Source organism: Anomaloglossus baeobatrachus, chromosome 3, assembly GCF_048569485.1.
Source record: "Anomaloglossus baeobatrachus isolate aAnoBae1 chromosome 3, aAnoBae1.hap1, whole genome shotgun sequence".
Taxonomy (NCBI): domain Eukaryota; kingdom Metazoa; phylum Chordata; class Amphibia; order Anura; family Aromobatidae; genus Anomaloglossus; species Anomaloglossus baeobatrachus.
Genome location: NC_134355.1, coordinates 469,857,116 through 469,880,217, shown reverse-complemented (window position 1 = coordinate 469,880,217; position 23,102 = coordinate 469,857,116). Strand labels below are relative to the sequence as shown.

Genomic DNA, 23,102 nt, shown 5'->3' with positions numbered 1-23,102 from the left:
AGGCAATCCAAATCTTCTAAGACGTGACTGGCAAGCTCAAGCCACTTTTCCATTTTTGAAGACCAAAATGCAAAAGGGTCCAATTACCCCCTTATGTCAGTGATATTAAACTCTAGATACTCCTGCATCATCCTCTCCAGTCATTCACTATTTGTGGTAAACCTCACAGAAAAAACTTCTACCACTTGAACTGCTATTTCTACAAATGTTTCTGTGATGATTATGCAACGTTTCCGTGGTTGAGCTAGAACTGTGATGCACGCTGTGTGCCTCACTGCTATTTTGTGGGAAAACTACTGTTAAGATGGTCTACAAGCTTGTTTCGATACACCAGCATTCATATGTCACTTTCCAAGGGGGAAGCATCTTGCTAAATTTACTCTTGTAAACCACAGTTAGTAGAAAGACGAGGTATGATAAACAGAGCAAACCACGTAAACAATACCTCTAAAATATATCTTTATTCGTAAGAATTATAAAATATAGACACCATATGTCTTTCAGACAACAATAATAGACAAAACGATGTGAATAGTAGCTTAGATGGAAAATAGAAAGGCATGAGGGAATAAACAATAGATCAGTGATAGGTATCGGGTTTTTAGATACTGATCTAGATCCTTAAATGACCCTTCCTACCAGCGGAGGGTGTCATACTGTTTTGGACCTCCCCCGCTCCGGATGGCTGGCCCTCACTATCCCTATTCTCCACTAGCTTATGTCCACCACCAAGAACCAAGTGCAAGATGTGTTTAGACAAACTTTATGTAATACATAATAGCGTTAGATGTAGGTTCTTCACCGGATAAAAATTCTCTGGTCTATGAACTTGAGATTGTTAGAATAGAGCAACCGAGCCTGCCAAAGCGGGCTCCTGCAGCTCTCCCGACGCGTTTCCCCCCTTCTAACGCAATGAAAGGGGGTTCATCAGGGGTATTGAGTAGAAGACACCTGTAAGAAAGACAGACATGTGTCGCTAATTAAATTATGAAAACTTAAAGGATTAGAAAGGAAGTGCTTTTTATTGCAGGTATATTACAATACCAAGGGGGTTTCTCTCCCTCCCTCTGACGGTTCATTACTCCATTTCTTCTTTTCCGGGGCACCTATTGACGCATATTGCTTACCACAGCAGTTTACCTATTATGGCCATATAGGAAGTCTTTGGAAGGCACTCTTTTTTTGCAGGTATATATCTGATACCCAAGAATCTATGTATTTTGACAAAATGGGTATGATTGAGGCCTTTGTCATTCCATATACAGGAGCCTATATGGTGAAATCCTCCAGGAACTAGATTGGAATAACCCTTACCTTGACCCATCGACTTTAAAGGGTAGATATACTTGCAATATGGGGCGATGTCCTCTGTTCCATCATGGTTTTAATTCTTGTTGTACCTAACAGATTTTTTCCTCATCAATCTGGAGACTATTTTCAAATATACATCCAATGTGCCCTAGCTCACTAAGGAAGACTCAGGCCCTTTTCAATTTATTATTGCTATCTATTTCATAGAGAGCTTTGATGTCTGTATGTTGCCCTAAGATGCTCTTTTTTCTCACCAGGCTTAGAGGTATATCCTCCCCCATAAGTCCATTACTATGATGAAATAATAGGGGATGTTTTGAAAAACAATACAGCATTATCTGTCGTTCTTATCAGCCAAGTCAGTAGACTTACCGAGTCACTGATCCCAACTAATTTTTAAGTAAGTCATCCTTGTTGTACACATGAGGCCAAGGAAGCATCTGTTTTCCTAATTTAATTAGCGACACATGTCTGTCTTTCTTACAGGTGTCTTCTACTCAATTGTAATGCTGCCACCAGGGGGAGCCAGAGCTCTGCAGCAGATGACACTACACAGAGCAATGAGAACCAGGAAGGAAATGAACAGCGTTCTCATGCACTGCCTAATCAGCACAGCTGAGAAGCAGAGCTGCAGAGCATGCAAGGAATAGTCAGACAGGCTGGGTCAAACACCGTACGGGCAGAAGCAGGACCGGAGGGACGAGCAAAAGCGGAGTCAAAGTCAGGCCAAGGTCAGTACCGGAGGAAGCAACAGAGTGGGGAATAGGAGGGGGGACACAGGACAGGAGGGACGACCAGGGGACAGAACACAGACAAGGGCACGGGGGCACAGGAACAGACAGATCAGGATATCACTCACAGGACCAGCAATCACAGGCAAAGCAGAGCTAAGCTTATAGCCGGCGCTGGTTCACTGGAAGTGTCAGCTTTTAAAGGCATCCAGGGGCCGGAAGTGAGGCCTGAGAGAAGGCTCCGCCCCCTAGCCATGTGGATAGGGAGGCGAATCATGACATCAATACCCCTGATGAACCCCCTTTCATTGTGTTAGAAGGGGGGGAAATGCGTCGGGAGAGCTGCAGGCGCCCGCTTTGGCAGGCCCGGTTGCTCTATTCTAACAATCTCAAGTTCATAGACCGGAGAATTTTTATCCGGTGAAGAACCTAGCCATGTGGATAGGGAGGCGAATCATGACAGTACCCTCTCCTCAAGGGGGGGGCCACCGGACCCCCAGGCTTCCCAGGATACTTCCGGTGGAAAGCCGCAATTAACCGATTGGCCCGCACGGAGCGAGCCGGCACCAAGGACCGGTCCTCCGGACCGTAACCCTTCCAATGAATGAGATACTGGAGAGAACTACAAACCCAACGAGAGTCGATAATACGCTGAACCTCGTACTCCTCCTCACCGTCCACCAGTATCGGAGCCGGAGGGGTCTGAGAATCCACCACCGAAGGGACAAATGGCTTAAGCAAGGAGGTATGAAATACATTGGGAATACGCAAGGTCTGGGGCAGTTGCAACCGAAAGGCCACCGGGTTGATCACTTCGATGATCTCATAGGGCCCTATAAACTTAGGACCCAACTTAGCAGACGGAACCCTGAGCCTGATATTCCGAGTGGACAGCCACACTTTGTCCCCCACCTGAAAGGGGGGTCCCAGAGAACGGCGTTTGTCCGCTTGGCATTTCTGGGACTGTTGAGCCGTCACGATGCACCGCCGTACCTCCTTCCACACCTCCCCCAGATGCTGAACGATGGATTCGGCCCCTGGACACCCCGAATCCACTCTAGAGAAGGTCCCGAAGTGAGGGTGAAACCCGTAATTACAGAAGAAGGGAGAAGTTCCCGTAGACTGATGGACTCTGCTATTGAATGCTGTCACGCTCCCGGTGTCCCAGCAGCGCTCCTTACCTACTAAGCCGGTCTCACCATCCAGGCACCGCTCCGTAACCACTGAGCCAGTCACACCTGCGTCACGCCACCGCTCTGTACCCACTGATCCAGCCTCGCCAGCGTACCACCGCTCCTTCCTCACTGGTCCAGTCCATGCGTCCACCGGTCACGCCTGCCATTCCCGCTCATGCTCCCCAGAGTCCTGTTCCTGGTCTCAGGAGTCTGATTCTGACTAATGTTCTGTATAGGACCGGGCGCGCCCACTCACCTGGTCTTATAGCCCCAGCACTGCTGCAACAGGAAATGACCTGAGGCTGTGCTGGGTATATAAGACTGGCCTCTCCATGTGGGCGGCGCCTGATCATCGCTTGTGTTTCTATGCCTTGTCTTGTGAGCTAAGTGCTCAGGTCTTTGTTCCTGTTTCTTATTACTGCCTTAAAGTACACTGTGACCTTAGTGACCTGGTCCTGTCTTTGCTTCCTGATACCTGCACCCGTTCCTGCCACGTTAGTGCTCCAGCTACCGTGTACCCTGCCCTCCAGGTGGGGTGCTCGGTCCAGTGGATCCACCTCCTGGGCCTACCAGTCCTCCCCGGCAAACTCCGCAAGGGGCAAAAACGTACACCAATCCTCCTGCTGAGCAGAAACCAAGCACCGCAGGATTTGCTCAAGGGTCTGATTCGTCCTTTCCGTCTTCCCATTAGACTCGGGATGATAGGCGGACGAGAAGGACAACTCAATTCCCAACCGCCTGCACAAGGCCCTCCAAAACCGAGAAATGAATTGTACCTCCCTGTCAGACACAATATTCAGGGGCAACCCATGTAACCGAACCACCTGGTCAATAAAGTGGTTGGCAAGGGTCGCAGCAGAAGGTAGACCGGAGAGGGGAACAAAATGTGCCTGTTTACTAAAACGATCCACCACCTCCACCCAGATCACAGTCATACCATTTAAGACAGGGAAGTCCGTAATGAAATCCATGGACAAGTGGGTCCATGGTCTTTCAGGAACAGGTAATGGAACCAGTTCCCCGGCCGGCCGGTTACGACATACCTTAGCACGGGCACATGTAGCACAGTCAGACACAAACCGAGCAACATCTGAGTGAAGAGACGGCCACCAAAATAGTCGAGCAACAGCCCTGCGAGTGGCTGTAACTCCAGGATGGTCACTAAGTGCGGACTCATGGAACTCTTGAAGTACTCGTAACCGGAGGTGCAAAGGGACAAACAGTTTAGTGTCTGGAGCGGAAGATGGCGCTGAGGACTGGGCCTCCCTGACCTCAGCCTCTAACTCGGACGACAAGGCAGCGACCACCACCCCTCGTGGAAGAATGGAGGAAGGAGGCTCTGGAGGTGACACCGGGTCCAAACTACGAGACAGTGCATCTGCCCTCACGTTTTTAGACCCCGGACGAAAAGTAATACAAAAATGAAATCTAGAAAAGAAAAGAGCCCGCCTCGCTTGTCGAGGCGTCAATCTCTTGGCTGACTCGATATACGCGAGGTTTTTATGATCAGTGATGACAGTAATACGGTGAACAGCACCCTCCAAAAAATGCCTCCATTTTTCGAATGCCAACTTTACCGCCAATAATTCACGGTTACCCACATCATAGTTCCTCTCAGCTGGAGTGAATTTCTTGGAGAAGAACGCACATGGTCGCAGATTAGTCAGAGTAGCAGGGCCCTGAGAGAGAACAGCTCCCACCCCCACCTCTGAGGCGTCCACCTCAACAACAAACGGCGCCTCGAGGTCAGGCTGTACCAGGACTGGGGCGGACATGAACCGGTCCTTTAACTCAAGAAAGGCCTGGACAGCCGTTTGCGACCAGTTCTGCAGATCCACCCCTTTCCGTGTAAGGTCAGTCAATGGCTTGGCAATTTGAGAAAACCCCTTAATGAACCTTCGATAATAATTAGCGAAACCCAAAAAGCGTTGTAGCGCCTTGATATCCCTGGGTTGCACCCAATCCACGATAGCCTGCACCTTTCCTGGGTCCATTTTAAACCCATCACGAGAAAGGAGTAACCCAAGAAAGGCTATTTCCTGAACAGAGAAAACACATTTTTCAAGCTTGGCAAACAGATGGTTATCACGTAATCTCTGTAATACTGAGCGAACATGCATAATATGCGTATCTCTATTGGCAGAATAAATCAAAATGTCATCGAGATAGATGACCACAAAACGACCAAGAAAATCAGAGAAGATATCGTTGATGAAATTTTGAAACACCGCAGGGGCATTTGTTAGACCAAAAGGCATCACCAAATTCTCAAATAACCCCTCTGACGTCAGAAAGGCCGTTTTCCACTCATCCCCTTCTCTAATACGGATAAGATTATAGGCCTCCCTGAGATCTAGTTTGGTAAACCACCGGGCTTCAGAGAGTTGGTTGTAGAGATCAGGGATGAGTGGAAGCGGATACGTGTTTTTCACCGTAATTTTGTTTAATTCTCGGAAATCGAGACATGGCCTTAAACCTCCGTCCTTCTTCTTTACAAAAAAGAACCCAGCAGCCACAGGGGAAGAAGAAGGACGGATATGCCCTTTACGTATACTATCAGATATGTATGATTTCATAGCAGCCCTTTCTGGACCCGAGAGGTGATATAAACGGGCCTTGGGCAATTTGGTATTGGGAAGTAAATCAATGGCACAGTCATATGGGCGATGAGGCGGCAAAACCTTGGCCTCTGTTTCCGAGAATACGTCTCCGTAGTCCCTCAGGTATTCCGGAAGACCCTCAGGACTTACGGAGAACACAGGTACAGATTGTAAACACCTTTTATGACAAGCAGGACTCCATTTGACTATGGTACGACACTCCCAATCAATAACGGGATTATGTAACCTTAACCATGGATACCCCAACACTAATCCAGCAGGGAGATTGGCCATTACAAAACAAGAAATAGTTTCAGAATGCAGAGACCCGATCACCAGAGTAAATTTTTCTGTAGCAAACCGAATGAGGTTTTGAGGCAGCGGTGTTTTATCAATTGCCAGGAGTTGAATGGATCCTTCTAACCTCACTGTCCCTAACTCTAATCTTTGGACCAACTCAGAGTCAATGAAGTTCATAGCGGACCCACAGTCAACAAAGGCAGTAGCAGACCAGACCGACTCCTTGACCCGGAGGTCGACATTCAGAAGTATCTTATTGGAGGAGAGGAAAGGTACCTGATAGTCTGGGCAACCTCCTCGACCGTTACCCAGACTTAGAAGTTTCCCGACGACTGTTTAGCGGAGGGGCAAGCCGGGCAGTCTTTCCTCCAGTGTCCATGGTGTCCACAATAGAAGCACAGTTTGAGATCCCGGCGTCTTCTCCTCTCCTTCTCATCTGGACTGATGGCTCCAACTTCCATCTGTTCCATAGCCGGCAAAGAAGGTGCCCTAGGTAGAGGGGGCAGAATCTCACACATGGTTCCCCTTCTTTCCCGTAATCTGCGGTCCATACGAACTGCCTCCGTCATCGCATCATCCAAGGTGCTGGGAGGAGGGTGCAGAGCCAAAGCGTCTTTCAGGGAGTCCAAAAGACCTCTCCGGAATTGGCACCTGAGTGCAGAATCATTCCATCGTACCTCAGTGGACCACTGCCGAAACTCAGAACAATATAGCTCAGCAGTGTGGTTTCCCTGAGTGAGACACATGATCCTGTCCTCAGCCACCCGTACACGGTCTGGTTCGTCATATATCACCCCGAGGGAGTCAAAGAAGAGGTCAACCGAATGCCGTTCCGGGGCCGAAGGGGGTAGGGAAAACGCCCAGGTCTGGGGACCCCCTCTAAGTAACGACATGATGATCCCCACCCGCTGGGTCTCATTCCCCGAGGACCGAGGCCGGAGAGTGAAGAGAAGCCTGCAACTCTCCCTAAATGTCCGAAATAGGTTTTTCTCCCTCGAGAATTTATCGGGGAGCATCACCGTGGGTTCGGGGGAGGTCACTTGGACATCAGTGGGACTATGCTGTCCTACGGTTTGTGAGGTAACTGCCAGCGAGGTGGCCCTCGCAGAAGCAGAAACCTCACTCTGCAGAATGTTGTGTGAAGCTACCAGGATGCGATGCTCTGCAGCCAAATCCTGCACCAGCTGCGTAAGGTTGGCTACTTGCTCGAACAAAGTACTGAGTGGATCCATTACAGTCTGTTATCCTGCAAAGTTGGATCCCACTACCAAGAATTAAATGGCTTTTTATTTTTTTTTTTTTCCCCCTATGGGAGATAAAGCCTATTGCGGCCGGCTATACTGTAATGCTGCCACCAGGGGGAGCCAGAGCTCTGCAGCAGACGACACTACACAGAGCAATGAGAACCAGGAAGGAAATGAACAGCGTTCTCATGCACTGCCTAATCAGCACAGCTGAGAAGCAGAGCTGCAGAGCATGCAAGGAATAGTCAGACAGGCTGGGTCAAACACCGTACGGGCAGAAGCAGGACCGGAGGGACGAGCAAAAGCGGAGTCAAAGTCAGGCCAAGGTCAGTACCGGAGGAAGCAACAAAGTGGGGAATAGGAGGGGGGACACAGGACAGGAGGGACGACCAGGGGACAGAACACAGACAAGGGCACGGGGGCACAGGAACAGACAGATCAGGATATCACTCACAGGACCAACAATCACAGGCAAAGCAGAGCTAAGCTTATAGCCGGCGCTGGTTTACTGGAAGTGTCAGCTTTTAAAGGCATCCAGGGGCCGGAAGTGAGGCCTGAGAGAAGGCTCCGCCCCCTAGCCATGTGGATAGGGAGGCGAATCATGACATCAATACCCCTGATGAACCCCCTTTCATTGTGTTAGAAGGGGGGGAAACGCATCGGGAGAGCTGCAGGCGCCCGATTTGACAGGCCCGGTTGCTCTATTCTAACAATCTCAAGTTCATAGACCGGAGAATTTTTATCCGGTGAAGAACCTACATCTAACGCTATTATGTATTACATGTAGTTTGTTTAAACACATCTTGCACTTGGTTCTTGGTGGTGGACATAAGCTAGTGGAGAATAGGGATAGTGAGGGCCAGCCATCCGGAGTGGGGGAGGTCCAAAACAGTATGACACCCTCCGCTGGTAGGAAGGGTCATTTAAGGATCTAGATCAGTATCTACAAACCCGATACCTATCACTGATCTATTGTTTATTCCCTCACGCCTTTCTATTTTCCATCTAAGCTACTATTCACATCGTTTTGTCTATTATTGTTGTCTGAAAGACATATGGTGTCTATATTTTAAAAATCTTACGAATAAAGATATATTTTAGAGGTATTGTTTACGTGGTTTGCTAAATTTACTCTTGTACCGTTCATATAACAGAGTGGCAACTCAGTAGTCAGCATAATTTATAATCCTAACAATATGGACATCATGTTACAGATAGTGCAGCAAGAAGGAGCTCATGCTTCGGACACTTCCATGAGGTCCAAGTCCATGTTGTGTTGGTGGCGGGGTAACACTCAAGCTTGCCTCCTTCATCACCTCCCACCAACCACAGACAATAGAGATGGCATCAATATCTTCGTCTCCTGAGTTTTCTGTGCCCATCACCTCTTCCTCCTTCATTTGATCCTCGGCTGTTGCACCTACACTATCAGTTTGTATGTTACCATGAGCCTCCACCCTTCCATGACACTCGCCTATGCAATGACTGTCCAAACATTACAGAAAATAGTATCCCTATCTCACCCTCCTCTGCTTGCTCCTCTTCCACTGGGACCACCACCTCCTCCTGCAGACTATTCAACGTGTGCTCCAACATGTAGATGATCAGAATAGTGATGCTGATGATGGCATCATCAGCACTAACCATCTTTGATGCCATTTGAAAATTGTGCAGGAGGGTGCAAAAGTCTTTCATCTGTGCCCACTCTGCAATCATGATTTGCCCCACATCCAGACTGCTGTGTCCCAGTCTATGCATCATTGACATAGTGCACTAGGGCTCGTTGTTGCTGCCACAGTTGCTGCAACATGTGCAGAGTGGATTTCCATTGTATTGGCACATCAAATATCAAGCAATTAACCGGTAGGCCAAAAGAACTTTGTAGTGATGCAACTCGATTAGCCACAGGGTGCGAACGGCGGAAGCGAGCACATCAAGACCGTGCCCTTTGCAGCAGTGCATGCAGGCTGAAATAGTGGACTAGAAATTGCTGTACAACCAGGTTGAGGATGTGAGCCATGCAAGGTACATGTGTGATGTCGCCCAGGCATAGCGTCGCCACCAGGTTTGCACCGTTATTGCATACAGCCTTCCCTGGTTCCAGTTTTAGTGGAGAGAGCCATTGATCAAACTCGGCCTGAATAGCAATCCACAACTCTGCAACTGTGTGATTGCGTTCTCCAATGCATATTAATTTCAGCACTGCCTGATTGTGTTCAGCCCTGGCTGAGCTGTACAGAGGTGGGCGGATTCCCTCTGCACTGTTGGAACACATGTTATATTAAGGGAGAAGTTGAGGTTGCAAGTGGCGGTCCTAGAGGTGGTGAAGGAAGCAGAAGCAGTGGAGAAAGTGGTAGATCCAGAGGTTTGTCACACAAGCATTGTGGATTTCAAGACTTGGGAAGCAGCCTCATCCCTGCTTTCCCCCACAGCCACCAGAGTAACCTAGTGCCCAGTCAGCGAGATGTAACCCCCCTGGCCATGTTTGCTCTTTCACGTGTCAGTGGTGAAATACACCCTGGGAGGCACAGAGTTTTTTGAAGAAAAAGGTAATGTTTGTGACATGATGGTGTAGTGCATGCACAGCTTTATTAGAGAAGTAATTGTGACTGGGCAACTGGTACTGAGGGATTTCAATGGTTATCAGCTTTCGGAAACCCTCTGTATCCACCAAGCAGAAAGGCAGCATTTCTGTTGCCAACAGATTGAATATGCTGAAGTTTGGCATGTGTTGGAGGAAATAATCTTTTGCATGACCAGAACTGCGGGATGGAGGGCTGGCTGGTGTTCTGAGAGAGGGTGAAGGAGGGTGTAAAGGACAAACTATAGGACTGCGAGGGAGGTGCAAGCAGAGATGTTATGATGGATTGGGAAACGTGGTGTGCTTGGGCTATGAAATTGGTCAAAATCCACGCGCATGTCCTCTTCCTTAACAACTAATGGGCTCTCACTCACCCCCAACTGTAGTTGGTAAACAAGTGGAGGTTCTGCGGGAAGAGACCTGGGTGGAAACAGTTTCATGGATGATGGGGGAGGAAAAGGAGGAAGGAGGAGGAAGAAGCATGAGATGCGATTGATGGGGTGTCGGGTGGCTGTGGATGCCCGCAAGGCCACGTTTCAGTAAGATTCCCAGACTAACGCATGTTAGTTTGTCATGTGATGATTCATGCATGTAGAAGAAATTATTTGCATTTCTGCCTGTACTGAGTTGTATCAATCTGTGTATGTGCGGAAGCACCACATCTACCTTCTCCACCTCCTCTGCTGAGCTACTCATCTGCGTGTCTCTGTGTTCACACCAAGTGGGATCTACAACTTCATTGTCATGCTCTCTGTTGTCTCACTCCTTGCCCTGACAGTCACCCTCTTCCTCTTCCTGACCTGACATCACACGTCTGTTGCCGAGGGGCGGGATCCTGCTCGGACCTGACTTCATCCGGACACGGATCTAACTGACAAAGATTTTGGTGCGTCAGTGCAGATGCTTTCCTCCTCTTCAGTCTGTGAATCTTTGGAGCTGACCTCTGGTGCCCATGGGATAGAATGTGTGAACAGCTCTGCAGACTTGTGCCTTTCCCTTTGAAACCTATGTTGTGCAAGCCTAAGCCGACACCTGACACAAATGTAAAATTCTGGCAATATTGAGATGACCCACAGAAGTGCTAATACCTAGTTAGATGGTGCACTGGCATATCTTTAGCAGCCCCTAAAAAGTAGCAATGCCTACTGAGATGATTCACTGGCAAATTTTTAGCAGCCACTAAAAAGTAGTGTGGTGCCCCTGAGGCTTCAGTCGCCACAAGGTACTGCAACTTACCAGAGGTGCAGTATTCATCCCGTTTAAGGAAGAGGTCGGTGGTGGTCAATCACAATCCACAGACACACATAATCCAGTTGCCCTCTCACCGGGACAGGGTTGGGGTAGGGTCATTTAGGATGGTCACCATATCATCTGGGGCTTTTCACCCACTAGCTCAGGTGCATGGGTGGTTGGAGCAACTGTTCAGGGGAGCAAGGAGCCACACACACAGTCTGTGGAGAAACCACCAAAAACCAAGTGAGACACAGGAGAACATGGTCGCTGAAGGGAGAGCTCATAGCTCCCTGAGGACCAGCGCACACCTCAGGGTGCGGTGCCCTAGGCTGGTGGGCACTGCAAATCCCAAAAGCAGAATCCGCAGTGCAGATGATATCAAGTCTTCTGGCCCACAAACAGATCCCGGGGCAAAATAGCACATAGAGCCAGTAGTCGGGACCATAGGGTGACACCATCAATGGACTTGCGCTGCCTGCTATACGGGAACATAATCACCCCCAGGACTTGGGTCCTCGCGTAGCTTCAAAACGCAGAGACTCACACAACACAGGGCAGGGAGGAAGAACTCACTGGAGGAAACACTGATTCTGGCCTCCGAACTATCCGGGATCGGCTTGAGCCCATCACTGCGGAGTCTGGCAGTCCAATGGCAGGAGAAGCTCAGTGAGTAAACAACTTAAACTGCAACTGCTGTGTCGTCAGATTCTTCCCACGCCCTGCGCTCAAACACTGGGGTGGACAACTACTCCCAACATCCTCCCTGGGGCTTAGCTCCACCTGTGGAGAGCTGGAACACCCAAGCTGCGTCACCATCAGCCCCAGTGTACATCCCTGCAGCAGTGGCTCCTATACCTGGCTGCATACCACAGGTGGCGTCACGATTGACTACTAGTCCCATAATCCCCGTCATTTGGTTGACACCGGGGATCACAGAGCTAGACCAGGCCACTGTGACAACCAAAGCCCCCAATCTGGAGCAGTGACGAGTGACCCCCAGACCCCCCAAGCGCGTCAGTAGCAATACCTTTTGAGATGGTTCACTAGCAAATTCTTAGCTGGCACTAAAAAGTAGCATTACCCATTGAGATAGTTCACTGGCAAATTTTTAGCTGCCACTAAAAAATAGCAATACCTATTGAGATGGTTCACTCGCAAATTTTTAGCAGTCACTAAAAAGTAGCAAGGCACTGTAAAGTACCCATACCTTTGTAGATCATTCACAGGCATTCACAAGTAGCAATCCCCATTTATATCATGAAATGCAGATTTGTGGCACACACCTTTCCCTACACTGCATGTTCCAATTCAACACTATCGCTCTCCTATCTATCTCAACTACCTATGATTAAACCCCTAGCTAAGCTGTCTTGCAGCAGTAGTGGACTTCCTTAAGCTTTAACATTCACAAAATGGTGCTGATACTACATGTCCTCATTTTATATACAGAGTGACATGTGACTTATGCAGCCAATGACAGAAGCCATTGTGTTTGAATCTTGTGGATGTTTTCTGTGCTGTGATTGAAAAATTGGTTAAAAACATTAAATTGTTATGTACAGGTGAAGAGTTGCTTTCTGTTCCTACTTAACTCCTTGACCACTTGGCGATTTTACTTTTTTTTGCATTCTCCTTTTTTCCTCCCCTTTTTTCCAAGAGCCATAACTGTTTCACTTTTCCTTTAATATAGCCATATGAGGGCTTGTTTTTTGTGGGATGAGTTGTACTTTTGCATGATACCATTCATTCTGCCCCATATTGTACTGGAAAACAGAAAACAAAATTCCAAGTGGGGAGAAATTGAAAAAAAAAGTACAATTCCACAATTGTTTTTTGGGTGTTTTGTTTATCATGTTGACTATATAGTAAAACTAAACTGGCAGTATGATTCCCCAGATCAGTACAACTTTGTAGATAACACATACTGTATATATAGAATTTTTTATTATTTAAGTGGTGAAAAATAATTCAGAAATTTGTCATGAAAAATACGCATTTGGCGCCATTTTCGGAGATACATAACTTTCTCATTTTTTGGGATCTGGGGCTGAGAAAGGGCTTATTTTTTTGAAAATAAGAGCTGATGTTTTTAGTTATACCATTTTTAAGTAGATTCAATGTTTTGATAACCTCTTACTGTATTTTATTGCAATGTTGCTGCCACCAAAAAATGTAATTGTGGCATTTTAATTTTTTTTTTAAAATGTTATTGTTTTATTTTCAGTGGGGCAAAAGTGGGTGATTTAAACTATTTTTCTATAGTTTTTAAAAAAACTATGTTTATTATTTTTACTAGTCCCTTTAGGGGACTTGAAGCTGATACAGTCCGAGCGTTTCTGATGTACAGAGTGATGCTTCAGCCCTGCTCTAAACAGCAGAAATACTAATCTCCTGTGAACGCTGGCACTCAGCCGGCATTCATAGGAAGTTTGTCATCACAGTGACAGGGGTCAACCCTAGCTGTCATGACAAACCATCTGCACTCTGTAATCTCTTCATGAGACTGCCTATGGGGATGGGGAATGGCCTGCACCCTACCAGCATGCAACACAAAGATTGACAGTCGGATTTAACGGGTTAACAGGAGAGGGTGGATTTCTGATCCAACCGCACCTGTGAGCTGAACACGTGGCTGGCCTTAGCTATGTGCACTGGTGCAGTCACACAGGGCGCCGGCCAACTGACAACAGAGGGGGCACTGTAGGGATAAGCAACTCACTTTCACTTGCTGCTCCTGCAGTGCACAGACTTCATCAGAGAGCACCCTCCCCTCCTGTGTGCTCTGCATCCTGTCTTCACCAGAGGGTATAATCTGCTGTGCGTCATGTTGGAAATTTATTTTATCAACATGTGTTATGTACAGTGCTGGCCAAAAGTATTCGCACCCCTACAATTCTGTCAGATAATACTCAGTTTCTTCTTGAAAATGATTGCAATCACAAATTCTTTGGTATTATTATTTTCATTTAATTTGTCTTCAATGAAAAAAAAAATGTCATAAAGCCAAAGTGGGTATAATTCCACACCAAACATTAAAAAGGGGGTGGACAAAAGTATTGGCACTATTTGAAAAATCATGTGATGCTTCTCTAATTTGTGTAATTAACAGCACCTGTAACTTACCTTTGGCACCTAACAGGTGTTGGCAATAACTAAATCACACTTGCAGCCAGTTGACATGGATTAAAGTTGAATCAACCTCTGTCCTGTGTCCTTGTGTGTACCACATTGAGCATGGAGAAAAGAAAGAAGACCAAAGAACTGTCTGAGGACCTGAGAATCCAAATTGTGAGGAAGCATGAGCAATCTCAAGGCTACAAGTCCATCTCTAAAAACCTGAAAGTTCCTGTGTCTACGGTGCACAGTGTCATCAAGAAGTTTAAAGCCCATGGCACTGTGGCTAACCTCCCTAGATGTGGAAGGAAAAGAAAAATTGACGAGCGATTTCAACAGAAGATTGTGCGGATGGTGGATAAAGAACCTCGACTAACATCCAAACAAGTTCAAGCTGCCCTGCAGTCCGAGGGTACAACAGTGTCAACCCGTACTATCCGTCGGCGTCTGAATGAAAAGGGACTGTATGGTAGGATATCCAGGAAGACCCCACTTATTACCCCGAGACATAAAAAAGCCAGGGTGGAGTTTGCCAAAACTTACCTGAGAAAGCCTAAAACGTTTTGGAAGAATGTTCTCTGGTCAGATGAGACAAAAGTAGAGCTTTTTGGGAAAAGCCATCAACATAGAGTTTACAGGATAAAAAAAAGGAGGCATTCAAAGAAAAAAACACGGTCCCTACAGTCAAACATAGCGGAAGTTCCCTGATGTTTTGGGGTTGCTTTGCTGCCTCTGGCACTGGACTGCTTGATCGTGTGCATGGCATTATGAAGTCTGAAGACTACAATAAGTTTTGCAGCATAATGTAGGGCCCAGTGTGAGAAAGCTGGGTCTTCCTCAGAGGTCATGGGTCTTTCAGCAGGGCAATGACCCAAAACACGCTTCAAAAAGCACTAGAACATGGTTTGATAGAAAGCACTAGAGACTACTAAAGTGGCCAGCAATAAGTCCAGACCTGAATCCCATAGAACACCTGTGGAGAGTTTGGAGAAGGCACCCTTTAAATCTCAGGGACCTGGAGCAGTTTGCCAAAGAATAATGGTCTAAAATTCTAGCAGAGCATTGTAAGAAACTCATTGAGGGTTACCGGAAGTGGTTGTTCGCAGTTATTTTGACTAAAGGTTGTGCAACCAAGTATTAGGCTAAGGGTGCCAATACTTTTCTCTGGCCCATTTTTGGAGTTTTGTGTGAAATGATCAATGATTTGATTTTTGTTTCATTCTCTTATGTGTTTTTTCATTGCAAGAAAAATAAATGAAGATAATAATGCCAAAGAATTTGTGATTGCAATAATTTTCAAGAAGAAACTGAGTATTATCTGACAGAATTGCAGGGGTGTCAATACTTTTGGCCAGCACTGTATAAGATATGTGTGTGTCCTGTATAGTGTTCAATATCTAGCTGTCTGTCTGACTGTGTATACATCCATCCTATCTGTCTATCTTATCTATTATCTATCTGTATATTTATCTGGTATGTCTATCTATCTGTCTTTCTATCTGTCTATTTATCTATCTCTCTATTACATATCTGTGCATCTGTCTAGCTATCTGTCTGTCTGATATCTATTTGTCTATCTAACATCTATTCAGCATTGGTCTGGCACACTGAGACACCGGTCAGTGCCTCGGTGGGCCCTTGAACAGCACATAGAGTGGACCCAGTGGCAGGGGTGCTACTGGCATCAAAGATCTGGGGGGCCCTGAGAGTGGGGGTGTGGTTGAGCCACTGGTGGGTAGGGAAAGCAGTGAATATGTATGACGATTGATGAGCGGACTTGCCGCACTGGAGGCTTGGTAAGTCTATTCTACTGCTTTTACAGGTAATGTTCTAGTACCCATAGACTTATATGGGGTTTGGCATCTGGACATATGTTCGGGTTCAAGTGCGTCCCGAATCTGACTTTTTTTTAAGGTCTGGCCGGACCCACCTGACCTGAACATCTGCGGGTTCGCTCATCTCTAGTCAGGTTCCTTATCTTGCAACAAAACAACATTGGAGTCTCATACGTTACATGGTGTCACTGCTGTCTGCACATCACATGCAATGGTTTAGTGTATGTATGAAAGCCATTCTATCAATGTAATGCATCGCCAGCAGCTGAGGTGTATTATGAGGTTCTGCAGCAGCCGAGATGTGTATTATGAGGTTCTGCAACAGCTGAGGTGTGTATTATGAGATTCTGCAGCAGCTGGGTTGTGTATGATGAGGTTCTGCAGCAGCTGAGGTGAATGGGATGAGGTTCTGTAGCATCTTAGGTGTGTATGATGAGATTCTGCAGCAGCTGAGCTGTGAATTATGAGGTTCTGCAGCAGCTGAGGTGAGTATGATGAGGTTGTGCAGAATCTGGGTTGTATATGATGAGGCTTTGCAGCAGATGGGGTTGTGTATCATTAGGTTCTGCAGAAGTTGGGTTGTGCATGATGAGGTTCTGCAGCAGCTGAGGTATGTATTACGAGGTTCTGCAAAATACCACATGATTCGGCGTGGATTTGTCTTATAAATTTTCCAACAAAATTATTTGCAGCATTGTCACCTGGTGTGAGCTAAGACTGGTTAATAAAGGGATTATGGTATATATGCTGTAGTTCTTGCATACACAATGCCCTCTATTCTCATGGTGTGTACATGCCGTAGTTCTTACATACACAGAGCCTCCCAGCTGTATGTTGTGTATGTGGCACTGCACCTCAGTTTGTTCAGGTCATTGGAGCTGAAATGCAGTGACACATACACAGAGCCCCCCGTCCTCATGGTGTGTATGTGGTACTGCACCTCAGTCTTATCAGGTCAGTGGAGCTGAGTGGCAGCTACACAAACACAGTGCCCGCCGTCCTCATGGTGTGTATGTGGTACTGCAACTCAGTCTGCTCAGGTCAGTGGAGCTGAGAGGCAGTGACACATACACAGCGCCCCCCGTCCTCATGGTGTGTATATGGTACTGTACCTTAATCTGTTCAGGTCAGTGTAGCTGAGAGGCAGCGACACTTACACAGTGCCCCCTCCATCCTCATAGTGTGGATGTGGTACTGTACCTAAGTCTGTTCACACATATAACCCCAGGGCACCTTATTATGTAGAAAGCAGAGATTATTTTTAATTTTATACAATCCCCTTTAGCATCTGAATTTTGGTCTTTTTAGTCCTGAGTACATTCAGCATCAGCCACCGGCTCCATCGTGCATTGTCTGATCTCCTTATCCTGTACATTTATCCACAGGATTTGTGTAATAGATGCTGATTCCACCCATGGAGCCACAACCTACACTGCTCTTAGCACACCTTCCATCCGTGTGTACAAGAATTTATACCATCTCTCCATGAAGAGCGGCAGTGCCTCATACTCCAGATACATGTGTGCCCCATTGGGGAGAAACGCATGTACCGCCATTATGTAATATCCATGGATACAGCATAAATGGACGAGATGAGAAGACCCCGAGATGAGCATAGATATGGTGAAATGAATATGGATTTGAGGTGCAGATTCTCCAGCACAAATTTGGAGGAGTTTATTATACAATACATTAACCCCTTAACGACCCATGACGTACTGGGTACGTCATGGATCGTGTGCCGGTAATCCCCGCCCCCTGCCGCCGGCAGGCGGCGCCGATCCGCGCACGTATCAGCTGTTATCAACAGCTGACATGTGTGCCTGCTAGCCGCGGGTGGAATCACTTCCACCCGCGGCCATTAACCCCTTACATTTCGCTGCCAAAATCTTGGCAGCGATATGTATATGAGCGCTGTCATGACAGTCACTTACCCGCCCCCACCGGAAGTCACGTGACATGATCACGTGACCTTCGACGGTTGCCATGGTAGCACAGGGTCATGTGATAACGCCTGTAGCTAACATGACTCACTTCCTCTCAATACAGCCGGCATTGAAAGTGAATCAGCAAATCTGCAGTTCTCAGCTCTGTAGCTGAGATCTGCAGATAGTGCAGAGCGATCGGATTGCTGATCGCTATAGCCCCCTAGGGGGACTAGTAAAATAAAAAAAAAAGTTAAAAAAAAAGTTTTCAAAAATTAAAAAAAATAAAAAAGCCTAAAAGTTCAAATCACCCCCCTTTCACCACATTGAAAATTAAAGGGTTAAAAAAATAAAAAATACACACATATTTGGTATCGCCACGTTCAGAAATGCCCAATCTATCAAAATATAAAATCAATGAATCTGATCAGTAAACGGCGTAGTGGCAAAAAAATTCCAAATGCCAAAATTACGTTTTTTGGTCGCCGCAAATTTTGCGCAAAATGCAATAACAGGCGATCAAAACATAGCATCTGCACAAAAATGGTACCGTTAAGAACGTCAGGTCGAGACGCAAAAAATAAGCCATCACTGAGCCTCAGATCCTGAAAAATGAGAACGCTACGGGTTTTGGAAAATGGCGCAAAACGTGCGCCACGTTTTTTGGACAATTTTGTGAATTTTTTTTAACCCCTTAGATACAAGTAAACCTATACATGTTTGGTGTCTACAAACTCGCACCGACCTGAGGCATCACATAGATACCTCAGTTTTACAATATAGTGAACACGGGGAATAAAAGATCCCAAAAACTATTGTACGATCCCACTTTTTTTGCAATTTTTCCGCACTTGAAATTTTTTTGCCGTTTTCCAGTACACTATATGGTAAAACCTATGGTTTCATTTAAAAGTACAACTCGTCTTGCAAAAAACAAGCCCTCATATGGCAAGATTGATGGAAAAATAAAAAAGTTACGCCTCTCGAAAGAAGGGGAGCAAAAAACAAAAACTCAAAAATGGAAAGTGCCCGGGGGCTGAAGGGGTTAAAAGAGATCAATTTTCTTAGGGTATTAAAAAAAATGTCCTCATGTCCTCTCTTGCTTCCTGAGAAACTGGGTAAAAAATTAGTAGGGTGGGGGGCCCCAAAGAGCAGTTTTGCACAGGGCACCATTCAGACTAAGGCTGGCCCTGGCTGCACATGTTGGCTGATCAGATCTGCTGACATGGTGGGAAACGTGTGAAGAAGACTGCATTAAAGGAACAAACACGACCTTGGACATACCAATACCTCCAAGGTCGTGAAGCGGCTAAAGGTGTTTTCACACTAACAAAGTTTAATTTGAATCAATAGCTCTTGGAATAATAATTTCACAATTGGATGTGTTTTAAAAAATTTTTTCCTGTTCTGAGATACTCTTATAAATGTGCCTCTGATTTATACTGTGTAATGGCTGTGTCTGATCCTACAGGAACCTGATCTGATTATCCCACAGCCCCTTGGCCGGTGAGGAAGCAATATACAATGTATAGATTACAGCATGGTATCTCTAATAACTCTTTATTTGAGGTGAAACATTTTTGAAAAACAGGCATGGAAATGTTTTACCTCACAAAAAGAATCAGCAATGATCCTGTGCTTTAATGACTTTATACATTTTTGGGTCCTCCCTTCCCATGAGATGTGGTATAATCAGACCATGTCCTTGCTCCGTCAGACACGGCCATTACACAGTACATAGCAGGGGCACATATTTAACATTATCTCAACACAGGAACATTTTTTTTAACACATCCAATTGTGGAAATTATTACTATTCCAAGATCTATTGATTAAAATGAACTTTAAAATTAACTTTGTACGTGGGAAAACCCCTTTAATTTACTGTAAATATATTTTATATGTGCATTCTTTATGCATTTATTTTTTTTATATATTAATCTACATAGTTTACTTCTGCGTTACAGTTTTGTTTGTCTTCTACATTTGGTTGTGTAACATGTCAGGTCCCAAGAAAGACAAGTCATTGGTCATTCCTGTATGAAATCCCCACTTCATAATCTCACCTTTTCTTTGCCTACTGTAGGTGATAGAAAATCGATGAGGCCCAATGTACCAGTTCAACAGTCATTCCCTCCGGGTCCTCTCGCTAACAGAATAGCTTCTATTGACAGCCATGCAGGTTGCTATTAATATGACAGCCTCCTCTATATCCCACTGTAATTTATAATGAAATACCTAATCTCTATTATTTTGATCCAAGCAGGCGATCCCAAGTCTTTTCATCCAGTTCCCAATGGCAGTTACATGAGAGATGGCAAACCAATAATTTTTGTCAAGTTTTATAAGCCAACAGAAATGATTCTCCACAGCTCCAGTTTGAAAAGGCACAGATAAAGCTCATTCAGTTTGATGAATGAAAAAGCCATCTGGGGTTTTTCTTTTTGACTTCCTCTCCTTTTTTTCCATCCTTGTAATCAAATTTGAGAAAAATCAAATGGGGCTTTCTATAAAAGTACCTTTTGTTGATCTGAACGAGCTGGTAATTTACAAAATACCCTTCTTTTGTAAGCCAGGCTAAAGATAAAAGAATTGGTAGCTTTTAAAGCTGGGCCTTGGTGGGACTCTTACACGCGATGAAAGCAGCTTGTGTGTAGAGACAGAAACACATTTGAAAGCCAGGCCTTGCTCAGGGTGTTCGGGATGAACTACCTCATGTGCTCGTAACAGGAATGATGGAATATAGAGAATTGCCAAAATCTGGGGATATACGACAATTCACCTATCATACTGACAACCTGAACTTTTTCTTGTCTCACTCGGATTTTATACCTCCACCGGTGAAAGTTTACTGTAGTTTTTCCATCATCCACAGTTTTTATTTTCTCACAGCTGTTTTTTTTATTCTTACACCTCTAATAACAATGGATGAAAACATTGTGACACAAATGTTTCTACCTGCGCCATTTCCACCGTGATTGGAAGATGGATTGCTGTGGACACCTTGTGAAACCCCCCTCTCTGTAAGTTTTCAGCATGCTTAATTCTTGCCATTAAAGAGCTGAGATCCATTTAGCTTAAAGTATGCGTTCTGCTGCAAATCAGCATTTAACCTGTGCGCGTACGGAACGTACGGTAAAGCACGCTAGGAAAGATGTGAAGGCAGATTATGGAGGCTGAAGGGGTTAATGATGTGTCATCCGGGGCCTGTCGTTACGTTGGGATTTGTTTACGGGGAACACTGCGGGTAACCTGCAGCACCACAGCCAGCAAGGCATCTGTGCAGTATTGAAATGATAACTAGGGGTTAAGCCTTCATCAGAATAAAATCCGTAATTCATGGATTTTATTCACAAATATTCTCAATATCACGTGATAAAGAACATGAACTCTATCTAGGATTTTCTTCTTGTTTTGCTTTATACTTTATGATAATAACAATATTTGTAGAAACATAAATTATATTGTAATCTTTGCAGCCTTTTTTTTTACATTTTTATATACATTTTTTGTTTGTACCATTCATGGTTTGTTTTTATGTCCTGTTGTTTTTTTCAATTTTTGACCTATTATTTTTAAACTTCTATACCATTTAACAATATTATGAAAATATAAAATAAAAATACAATTAAATGTAAATTTTATACATATATGTTTATTTTTGATGAGTGTGTATACATCGGGAAAAAATCCATATGAATGCAAGGAAATGGAGCAGAAAATACGGAGATCAGGTAGATACTGCTAAATAGGATTTATTTTCATTCGAGAGCCATTTGCTGCCTCCTAATGACAGCAGTCTCAAACAACACGTGTGGCAGGGTGCCAGACACATCTGCTTTATTTAACAGATTAATCCTAGTGTTGATCATTTAATTCTCAGGGCTTTGGTCACACCAGGTACTGTGTGAATTTTTAGCCTTGATATTTTCATGGGTGATTTAGTTGCCAAACTGGAAACAGCACAAATTCCATTCAGAATGATTCAATTATATGTGTTATTTATTTTCTTTTGTATTTTTTTTATTCTGTATGTAAAATAGATGACATATATCTTGTTCAAACCCATTGATACTGGTAATAAACAAAATATTTAATATTAAATCCTATATTAAATAGGTCGTATAAGTGCATTATTATATGCAAGTCTATAGCAGCTGATATATAGATACATCAGCTCTATATGTTTGATGTAACTAATCCGCATGATCAAAAACATATTAATCGAGAAAATACAATAAACATGTAAAATATTAAACAAATCTTTTTTTAGATTTTTGTTGCTATTTTATCATTTATTTTTTAAAGTCTAATATTTTTTTAACTTCTACTATATGATAGGAAAAAAAAATCTATCCTTGCTTTATATATTATTAAACTATTAAGATTACATTGTATCTCTTATTAATTACAAACAGAGAAATAAATATCAGAATAAAAAAAATGACATGATCTGGCGAAACTCTCCACGGAGCCTTTATAGTTTTATAAGAAATCATGGAACATATGCGTAAAATCAACGCGGTGTCAAATCACATTTCACACTTGACAAGATCAATTACCCAAATAATGGAAAGTGTTAAAAGCAGTTGACTTAATGTTAATCATCTTTGATCATCATGTATTGACCATGCAGAAATTGCTCAATATACCCAAACAGTATTTTCCCCAATGGTACAATGAGATATACATATTTTATGATTGATGTATTTTGATTTCTATGAATTCTGGTAGAAAATTGATAGAAAGTCTTTTGCCTTTTTTTTAAACTGGGATTGTTGGACTCAGATGATGATAACAATGGGATATCTGTATTACAATTTCCCCCAGTTCACAATTTGCTATTGTATGCCAGTATCACTGGAGGTGTGTTTGATCTATTTAAATGGGCAAGAAGAAGACGCCTGTGAGCAGTCAGGTGAATCCAACCTATTATAAGCCCCTTAATGCTGGTTTTATGTTGGTCATTTTGGCACCTTTTTAATTTTTGGAATTTCTTTTAATTTATTTTACATATCTGACACTAGAGTGGTCAGTGAACGTAAAAATATTA

The 23,102-nt window shown here is 44.6% G+C and overlaps 1 protein-coding gene across 4 annotated transcripts in view; it reads left to right on the top strand.

Moving 5' to 3' along the window:
• SOX2 (SRY-box transcription factor 2) overlaps positions 1–23,102 on the top strand; it is a 1,239,357-nt gene that overhangs the window by 179,843 nt on the left and 1,036,412 nt on the right. The window contains exon 1 of one of the 4 annotated variants that reach the window (XR_012751672.1): positions 20,823–21,072. The exons of the other annotated variants lie outside the window; for them this stretch is intronic. The gene's annotated coding sequence lies outside the window, so the exon portion shown is untranslated. Of the gene's footprint in view, positions 1–20,822; positions 21,073–23,102 lie in introns of those variants that run through there. 4 annotated transcript variants of the gene reach the window in all.